The following is an 11,371-nucleotide window of genomic DNA, read 5'->3' as shown; positions in this document are numbered from 1 at the left end:
TCGAAGTAATCTTGATTGTATTACATCAGGATCACGCAGCTACCTTTTAAGAATTATTCACCCATCATAAGTAAAACACCATTACCAGCTGTAATTCAAACTAGAGTAAGTGCCAAATGTCATCAACAAAGAGTGTTTTGCAGGCATCTTCTGTCTCTGTGGATGCGTTGCTTTTTATGTTATTCATCAGGGTCAAATGAAATCATCATTTCACAAATTAGTCACCAACATCATGACAACTTAGGCACTTATTTGAATTCTGAATATAGTAAGTGCTCATTTTTGTTGTGTTGTTGATGTCTTCTACAGCCAACAATCACTGTAAAATTACCTTTGAATATGCATTGTAGCTCATTTTGACCATCAGAAATCTTTGTTTCAAATATTTCCTCTTTGCCAAGGTTGCAAGACTTGATATAAAGATGCATGTTAACTTTAGTTAATCAGACTTTAGATTTTCAGGACGTATCACACAAAGATCACCTCGAACGGAGACACTAATGGTTCATGTTTTCCTAAGTGCTTCCTTTCGAAGTAATCTTGATTGTATTACATCAGGATCACACAATCCACATTATTTCAGGACTTGTTCACCATCATTAAATACAACTTTCACCAAATGGAATTCAAAGTACAGTAGGTTCTACATTAAGGTACAGTAAGTTTTCCTCCTTTATAGGTCATCAACAAAGAGTGTTTTGCAGGCATCTCCTGTCTTAGTGGGTGCGTTTGTTCTTATGTTTTTCATCAGGGTCACATAAAGTCATCATTTCAGGAATTAGCCACCATCATTGCCAACATCGCGACAATATAGGTAGTTATTTGAATTCTGAATACAGTAAGTGCTTGTTGTGTTGTTGATGTCTTCTACAGCCAACAATCACTGTAAAATTACCTTTGCATTATGCATTGTAGCTCATTTTGACCATCAGAAATCTTTGTTTCAAATATTTCCTCTTTGCCAAGGTTGCAAGACTTGATATAAAGATGCATGTTAACTTTAGTTAATCAGACTTTAGATTTTCAGGACGTATCACACAAAGATCACCTCGAACGGAGACACTAATGGTTCATGTTTTCCTAAGTGCTTCCTTTCGAAGTAATCTTGATTGTATTACATCAGGATCACACAATCCACATTATTTCAGGACTTGTTCACCATCATTAAATACAACTTTCACCAAATGGAATTCAAAGTACAGTAGGTTCTACATTAAGGTACAGTAAGTTTTCCTCCTTTATAGGTCATCAACAAAGAGTGTTTTGCAGGCATCTTCTGTCTTAGTGGGTGCGTTTGTTCTTATGTTTTTCATCAGGGTCACATAAAGTCATCATTTCAGGAATTAGCCACCATCATTGCCAACATCGCGACAATATAGGTAGTTATTTGAATTCTGAATACAGTAAGTGCTTGTTGTGTTGTTGATGTCTTCTATACCTAATCATAACTGTAAAATGAATCTTGGATTTTGATTTATATTGTATTTTGACATTCCGAAATCTTTATGTCCTGTTAAAATAAAATTCCTTATTACAACTTAAGCGTAAAACTTTCCTTTTTGCTAAAGCATATAGTTAGGGCTTGATCAGGTGACCCTGAGTCCTCCCTTAGTTATGCTGCAATAGGTGTAGACTGTTGGGGGATTCCCATGATGCACTGAGTATTTCCTTCTAGTCACCTATCTCACTCAACATGTGTTAATAGATCTCTCTGCATTTAATCACACTCGTTATTAATCTTTGGCTCTCTTCCACAGCAGGGAGTTTTTCCTTCCCACTATCACCAAAGTTCTTTCTCATAGGGGGTCATATGATTGTTGGGTTTTTCGCTGAATTTTTTATTGTAAGGTCTACATACAATATAAAGCGCCTTCAGACGTCTGTTATTGTGATTTGGTGGTGTATAAATACAGTTGAATTGAACTGAATTGTCAAGATTTCATGGAATGAAAATGGAATGATTCTTTTTTTCCCAAGTGCTTCCTTTGAGATAACCTTGGATTGGGTTCACATCAGGATGAAACAATGACATAATTTAAGGAATTATTCACCATCATAACAAAAAAGACTATTACCACCTGGAATTGTAGGTACAGTAAGTGTTACCAATTATACTCTTGATCTCAGCAACAAAGTATTACATTCAAGACATCAGCTTTTTCACTGATACCCTTGTTATATATGTATTCAATAAGCATAAGATGGTCATGAACATTACAGAGACTTAAGCACTTACTTGGATTCTGAGTACATTAAGTGCTAATTATTGTTGTGCTCATTAGTAATCATGGATTATAGCTATACATAAGAAATTCAAAAATATTTGAAGCTACATGTCCTGTGCTTCATGTCAATGGTGGTTCTTTTCCTAAGTGCACCCAATAAAAGTGAACTTGCATATGAGTTTACAGCAATTAGACACTTTAAAGCAAACTTCAAATAGAGCACCAAATAGAAGAAAATTCTATGTGACTTTACTGTTTATGTTTCACTTAAAGAATATATCAAGTAGAGACCCCTCAAATGGAAACAGTTGAGGTTTTCCTTTTTCCTTAGTGCTCATATTTGGGGAAGTCTTTATTTTGAATAGTTCAGGGAATCGTTGATTTATGTGTTAATAAGATAACTGTGATTAAAACAGCACAAAACCTTCAACAGCTACTGGAGACAAAAGATGACAACAAAATACAATGGGCCGCTGCTACAGTCATTAGCCATCCATTAGTTTCATGATTGAATCTCATTGATTTAAATGTTGGGTGGGACTGACGTTTACAACAATTAGACACTTTGAAGCAAACTTCAGATAATATGTTTCATTTAAAGAAGATCTCAAATAGACACACTCATCGACTGCTACAAATTCTATCTGACCCTCCATGTTAGGTCTATCAAATTGAGTTCTATGTTTCATATCAAGGTCACTTTGAATGGAGACACTGATGGTGGTTGTTTTCCTAAGTGCACCCACTCAAAGTGACCTTGCATATGAGTTTACAGCAATTAGACACTTTGAAGCAAACTTTAGTTAACATGGTTCACTTACAGAGCATCTCAAATAGAGACCCCTCAAATGGAAACACGTGGTTTTTTCTTTTGCCTTAGTGCTCCTATTTGGGGAAGTCTTTATTTTGAATAGTTCAGGGAATCATTAATTTACGTGTTAATAAGATGCCACTGATTGAAACTGCACAAATCCTTCAACAGCTACTGGAGACAAAAGAGGAAACCAAAATACAATGGGCCGCTACTACAGTCGTTAGCCAACCATTGGTTTCATGACTGAATGTCATTGACTTAAATGTGGGTGGGACTGCAAGTGGAGTCTTGAGTTCATATAAAAGGAGACTCATGTTCAAGCATCTCTCATGGATTTGGAAACACAGACAACACAGGATATTCCAAAAGAGCTTCGGGACTCACTGGTAAGGAAGAGCATTCATTACAAGTCTGTATTATTGGTCCAACTCATGCAAGAACTTGTCTCTTGAATTCAGTAAGTGCTTGGACCAGTTGTACACAACAACTGCTACAAATTCTACCTGACCCTTCATGTTATGTCTAAAAAATTGAGTTCTATGTTTCATATCAAGATCACTTTGAATGGAAACACTGATGGTGTATGTATTCCTAAGTGCACCCACTCAAAGTGACCTTGCATATGAGTTTACAACAATTAGACACTTTGAAGCAAACTTTAGATTATATGTTTCACTTAAAGAAGATATCAAATAGACACACTCATCGACTGCTACAAATTCTACCTGACTCTTCATGTTATGTCTATGAAATTGAGTTCTATGTTTCATATCAAGATCACTTTGAATGGAAACACTGATGGTGGTTGTATTCCTAAGTGCACCCACTCAAAGTGACCTTGCATATGAGTTTACAACAAGTAGACACTTTGAAGCAAACTTTAGTTAACATGGTTCACTTACAGAGCATCTCAAATAGAGACCCCTCAAATGGAAACACGTGGTTTTTTCTTTTGCCTTAGTGCTCCTATTTGGGGAAGTCTTTATTTTGAATAGTTCAGGGAATCATTAATTTACGTGTTAATAAGATGCCACTGATTGAAACTGAACAAATCCTTCAACAGCTATTGGAGACAAAAGAGGAAACCAAAATACAATGGGCCGCTACTACAGTCGTTAGCCAACCATTGGTTTCATGACTGAATGTCATTGACTTAAATGTGGGTAGGACTGCAAGTGGAGTCTTGAGTTCATATAAAAGGAGACTCATGTTCAAGCATCTCTCATGGATTTGGAAACACAGACAACACAGGATATTCCAAAAGAGCTTCGGGACTCACTGGTAAGGAAGAGCATTCATTACAAGTCTGTATTATTGGTCCAACTCATGCAAGAACTTGTCTCTTGAATTCAGTAAGTGCTTGGACCAGTTGTACACAACAACTGCTACAAATTCTACCTGACCCTTCATGTTATGTCTATCAAATTGAGTTCTATGTTTCATATCAAGATCACTTTGAATGGAGACACTGATGGTGTATGTATTCCTAAGTGCACCCACTCAAAGTGACCTTGCATATGAGTTTACAACAATTAGACACTTTGAAGCAAACTTTAGATTATATGTTTCACTTAAAGAAGATATCAAATAGACACACTCATCGACTGCTACAAATTCTACCTGACTCTTCATGTTATGTCTATGAAATTGAGTTCTATGTTTCATATCAAGATCACTTTGAATGGAAACACTGATGGTGGTTGTATTCCTAAGTGCACCCACTCAAAGTGACCTTGCATATGAGTTTACAACAAGTAGACACTTTGATTCAAACTTTAGATTATATGTTTCACTTAAAGAAGATCTCAAATAGACACACTCATCGACTGCTACAAATTCTATCTGACCCTCCATGTTAGGTCTATCAAATTGAGTTCTATGTTTCATATCAAGATCACTTTGAATGGAGACACTGATGGTGGTTGTTTTCCTAAGTGCACCCACTCAAAGTGACCTTGCATATGAGTTTACAGCAATTAGACACTTCGAAGCAAACTTTAGATAACACGGTTCACTTACAGAACATCTCAAGTAGAGTCGCCTCAAATGGAAAAACTTGTGGTTTTCCTCTTTACTTAGTGCTCCTATTTTGGGAATTCTTTCTTTTGAATAGTTCAGGGAATCGTTGATTTATGTGTTAATAAGATGCCTCTGATTGAAACCGCACAAAACTTTCCAACAACTACTGGAGACAAAAGAGGAAACCAAAATACAAATGGACGCTACTACAGTCGTTAGCCAACCATTAGTCTCATGACTGAATGTCATTGACTTAAATGTGGATGGGACTGCAAGTGGAGTCTTGAGTTCATATAAAAGGAGACTCATGTCCAGGTATCCCTCATGGATTTGGAAACACAGACAATACAGAATATTCCAAAAGAACTTCCGGACTCACTGGTAAGGAAGAGCATTCATTACAAGTCTGTATTATTGGTTCAACTCATGCAAGAACTTGTCTCTTGAATTCAGTAAGTGCATCTGCTTGGACCGGTTGTACACAACAACTGCTACAAATTCTACCCGATTACGTCTAAAAAATTGAGGTCTATGTTTCATATCAAGATCACTTTGAATGGAGACACTGATGGTGGCTGTATTCCTAAGTGCACCCACTCAAAGTGACCTTGCATATGAGTTTACAACAAGTAGACACTTTGAAGCAAACTTTAGATTATATGTCTCACTTAAAGAAGATCTCAAATAGACACACTCATCGACTGCTACAAATTCTATCTGACCCTCCATGTTAGGTATATCAAATTGAGTTCTATGTTTCATATCAAGATCACTTTGAATGGAGACACTGATGGTGGTTGTTTTCCTAAGTGCACCCACTCAAAGTGACCTTGCATATGAGTTTACAGCAATTAGACACTTTGAAGCAAACTTTAGTTAACATGGTTCACTTACAGAGCATCTCAAATAGAGACCCCTCAAATGGAAACACGTGGTTTTTTCTTTTGCCTTAGTGCTCCTATTTGGGGAAGTCTTTATTTTGAATAGTTCAGGGAATCATTAATTTATGTGTTAATAAGATGCCACTGATTGAAACTGCACAAATCCTTCAACAGCTATTGGAGACAAAAGAGGAAACCAAAATACAATGGGCCGCTACTACAGTCGTTAGCCAACCATTGGTTTCATGACTGAATGTCATTGACTTAAATGTGGGTGGGACTGCAAGTGGAGTCTTGAGTTCATATAAAAGGAGACTCATGTTCAAGCATCTCTCATGGATTTGGAAACACAGACAACACAGGATATTCCAAAAGAGCTTCGGGACTCACTGGTAAGGAAGAGCATTCATTACAAGTCTGTATTATTGGTCCAACTCATGCAAGAACTTGTCTCTTGAATTCAGTAAGTGCTTGGACCAGTTGTACACAACAACTGCTACAAATTCTACCTGACCCTTAATGTTATGTCTATCAAATTGAGTTCTATGTTTCATATCAAGATCACTTTGAATGGAGACACTGATGGTGTATGTATTCCTAAGTGCACCCACTCAAAGTGACCTTGCATATGAGTTTACAACAATTAGACACTTTGAAGCAAACTTTAGATTATATGTTTCACTTAAAGAAGATATCAAATAGACACACTCATCGACTGCTACAAATTCTACCTGACCCTTCATGTTATGTCTATGAAATTGAGTTCTATGTTTCATATCAAGATCACTTTGAATGGAAACACTGATGGTGGTTGTATTCCTAAGTGCACCCACTCAAAGTGACCTTGCATATGAGTTTACAACAAGTAGACACTTTGAAGCAAACTTTAGATTATATGTTTCACTTAAAGAAGATCTCAAATAGACACACTCATCGACTGCTACAAATTCTATCTGACCCTCCATGTTAGGTCTATCAAATTGAGTTCTATGTTTCATATCAAGATCACTTTGAATGGAGACACTGATGGTGGTTGTTTTCCTAAGTGCACCCACTCAAAGTGACCTTGCATATGAGTTTACAGCAATTAGACACTTTGAAGCAAACTTTAGATAACACTGTTCACTTACAGAACATCTCAAGTAGAGTCGCGTCAAATGGAAAAACTTGTGGTTTTCCTCTTTACTTAGTGCTCCTATTTTGGGAATTCTTTATTTTGAATAGTTCAGGGAATCGTTGATTTATGTGTTAATAAGATGCCTCTGATTGAAACCGCACAAAACCTTCCAACAACTACTGGAGACAAAAGAGGAAACCAAAATACAAATGGACGCTACTACAGTCGTTAGCCAACCATTAGTCTCATGACTGAATGTCATTGACTTAAATGTGGATGGGACTGCAAGTGGGGTCTTGAGTTCATATAAAAGGAGACTCATGTCCAGGTATCCCTCATGGATTTGGAAAAACAGACAATACAGAATATTCCAAAAGAACTTCCGGACTCACTGGTAAGGAAGAGCATTCATTACAAGTCTGTATTATTGGTTCAACTCATGCAAGAACTTGTCTCTTGAATTCAGTAAGTGCATCTGCTTGGACCGGTTGTACACAACAACTGCTACAAATTCTACCCGATTACGTCTAAAAAATTGAGGTCTATGTTTCATATCAAGATCACTTTGAATGGAGACACTGATGGTGGCTGTATTCCTAAGTGCACCCACTCAAAGTGACCTTGCATATGAGTTTAGAACAAGTAGACACTTTGAAGCAAACTTTAGATTATATGTCTCACTTAAAGAAGATCTCAAATAGACACACTCATCGACTGCTACAAATTCTATCTGACCCTCCATGTTAGGTCTATCAAATTGAGTTCTATGTTTCATATCAAGATCACTTTGAATGGAGACACTGATGGTGGTTGTTTTCCTAAGTGCACCCACTCAAAGTGACCTTGCATAGGAGTTTACAGCAATTAGACACTTTGAAGCAAACTTTAGTTAACATGGTTCACTTACAGAGCATCTCAAATAGAGACCCCTCAAATGGAAACACGTGGTTTTTTTCTTTTGCCTTAGTGCTCCTATTTGGGGAATTCTTTATTTTGAATAGTTCAGGGAATCATTAATTTATGTGTTAATAAGATGCCACTGATTGAAACTGCACAAATCCTTCAACAGCTACTGGAGACAAAAGAGGAAACCAAAATACAATGGGCCGCTACTACAGTCGTTAGCCAACCATTGGTCTCATGACTGAATGTCACTGATTTAAATGTGGATGGGACTGCAAGTGGAGTCTTGAGTTCATATAAAAGGAGACTCATGTCCAGGTATCCCACATGGATTTGGAAACACAGACAATACAGAATATTCCAAAAGAACTTCCGGACTCACTGGTAAGGAAGAGCATTCATTACAAGTCTGTATTATTGGTTCAACTCATGCAAGAACTTGTCTCTTGAATTCAGTAAGTGCATCTGCTTGGACCGGTTGTACACAACAACTGCTACAAATTCTACCCGATTACGTCTAAAAAATTGAGGTCTATGTTTCATATCAAGATCACTTTGAATGGAGACACTGATGGTGGCTGTATTCCTAAGTGCACCCACTCAAAGTGACCTTGCATATGAGTTTACAACAAGTAGACACTTTGAAGCAAACTTTAGATTATATGTCTCACTTAAAGAAGATCTCAAATAGACACACTCATCGACTGCTACAAATTCTATCTGACCCTCCATGTTAGGTCTATCAAATTGAGTTCTATGTTTCATATCAAGATCACTTTGAATGGAGACACTGATGGTGGTTGTTTTCCTAAGTGCACCCACTCAAAGTGACCTTGCATAGGAGTTTACAGCAATTAGACACTTTGAAGCAAACTTTAGTTAACATGGTTCACTTACAGAGCATCTCAAATAGAGACCCCTCAAATGGAAACACGTGGTTTTTTTCTTTTGCCTTAGTGCTCCTATTTGGGGAATTCTTTATTTTGAATAGTTCAGGGAATCATTAATTTATGTGTTAATAAGATGCCACTGATTGAAACTGCACAAATCCTTCAACAGCTACTGGAGACAAAAGAGGAAACCAAAATACAATGGGCCGCTACTACAGTCGTTAGCCAACCATTGGTTTCATGACTGAATGTCACTGATTTAAATGTGGATGGGACTGCAAGTGGGGTCTTGAGTTCATATAAAAGGAGACTCATGTCCAGGTATCCCTCATGGATTTGGAAACACAGACAATACAGAATATTCCAAAAGAACTTCCGGACTCACTGGTAAGGAAGAGCATTCATTACAAGTCTGTATTATTGGTTCAACTCATGCAAGAACTTGTCTCTTGAATTCAGTAAGTGCATCTGCTTGGACCGGTTGTACACAACAACTGCTACAAATTCTACCTGATTACGTCTAAACAATTGAGGTCTATGTTTCATATCAAGATCACTTTGAATGGAGACACTGATGGTGGCTGTATTCCTAAGTGCACCCACTCAAAGTGACCTTGCATATGAGTTTACAACAAGTAGACACTTTGAAGCAAACTTTAGATTATATGTTTCACTTAAAGAAGATCTCAAATAGACACACTCATCGACTGCTACAAATTCTATCTGACCCTCCATGTTAGGTCTATCAAATTGAGTTCTATGTTTCATATCAAGATCACTTTGAATGGAGACACTGATGGTGGTTGTTTTCCTAAGTGCACCCACTCAAAGTGACCTTGTATATGAGTTTACAGCAATTAGACACTTTGAAGCAAACTTTAGTTAACATGGTTCACTTACAGAGCATCTCAAATAGAGACCCCTCAAATGGAAACACGTGGTTTTTTTCTTTTGCCTTAGTGCTCCTATTTGGGGAATTCTTTATTTTGAATAGTTCAGGGAATCATTAATTTATGTGTTAATAAGATGCCACTGATTGAAACTGCACAAATCCTTCAACAGCTACTGGAGACAAAAGAGGAAACCAAAATACAATGGGCCGCTACTACAGTCGTTAGCCAACCATTGGTCTCATGACTGAATGTCACTGATTTAAATGTGGATGGGACTGCAAGTGGGGTCTTGAGTTCATATAAAAGGAGACTCATGTCCAGGTATCCCACATGGATTTGGAAACACAGACAATACAGAATATTCCAAAAGAACTTCCGGACTCACTGGTAAGGAAGAGCATTCATTACAAGTCTGTATTATTGGTTCAACTCATGCAAGAACCTGTCTCTTGAATTCAGTAAGTGCATCTGCTTGGACCGGTTGTACACAACAACTGCTACAAATTCTACCCGATTACGTCTAAAAAATTGAGGTCTATGTTTCATATCAAGATCACTTTGAATGGAGACACTGATGGTGGCTGTATTCCTAAGTGCACCCACTCAAAGTGACCTTGCATATGAGTTTACAACAAGTAGACACTTTGAAGCAAACTTTAGATTATATGTCTCACTTAAAGAAGATCTCAAATAGACACACTCATCGACTGCTACAAATTCTATCTGACCCTCCATGTTAGGTCTATCAAATTTAGTTCCATGTTTCATATCAAGATCACTTTGAATGGAGACACTGATGGTGGTTGTTTTCCTAAGTGCACCCACTCAAAGTGACCTTGCATATGAGTTTACAGCAATTAGACACTTTGAAGCAAACTTTAGTTAACATGGTTCACTTACAGAGCATCTCAAATAGAGACCCCTCAAATGGAAACACGTGGTTTTTTCTTTTGCCTTAGTGCTCCTATTTGGGGAAGTCTTTATTTTGAATAGTTCAGGGAATCATTAATTTATGTGTTAATAAGATGCCACTGATTGAAACTGCACAAATCCTTCAACAGCTACTGGAGACAAAAGAGGAAACCAAAATACAATGGGCCGCTACTACAGTCGTTAGCCAACCATTGGTTTCATGACTGAATGTCATTGACTTAAATGTGGGTGGGACTGCAAGTGGAGTCATGAGTTCATATAAAAGGAGACTCATGTTCAAGCATCTCTCATGGATTTGGAAACACAGACAACACAGGATATTCCAAAAGAGCTTCGGGACTCACTGGTAAGGAAGAGCATTCATTACAAGTCTGTATTATTGGTCCAACTCATGCAAGAACTTGTCTCTTGAATTCAGTAAGTGCTTGGACCAGTTGTACACAACAACTACTACAAATTCTACCTGACCCTTCATGTTATGTCTATCAAATTGAGTTCTATGTTTCATATCAAGATCACTTTGAATGGAGACACTGATGGTGGTTGTTTTCCTAAGTGCACCCACTCAAAGTGACCTTGCATATGAGTTTACAACAATTAGACACTTTGAAGCAAACTTTAGATTATATGTTTCACTTAAAGAAGATCTCAAGTAGAGTCGCGTCAAATGGAAAAACTTGTGGTTTTCCTCTTTAC

Source organism: Perissodus microlepis, chromosome 13 (assembly GCF_051167445.1).
Source record: "Perissodus microlepis isolate ML-2025 ecotype Zambia chromosome 13, ASM5116744v1, whole genome shotgun sequence".
In the NCBI taxonomy this organism is placed as follows: Eukaryota; Metazoa; Chordata; class Actinopteri; order Cichliformes; family Cichlidae; genus Perissodus; species Perissodus microlepis.
The sequence above is the reverse complement of the archived record's forward strand: the minus strand, read 5'-3'. Positions refer to the sequence as shown.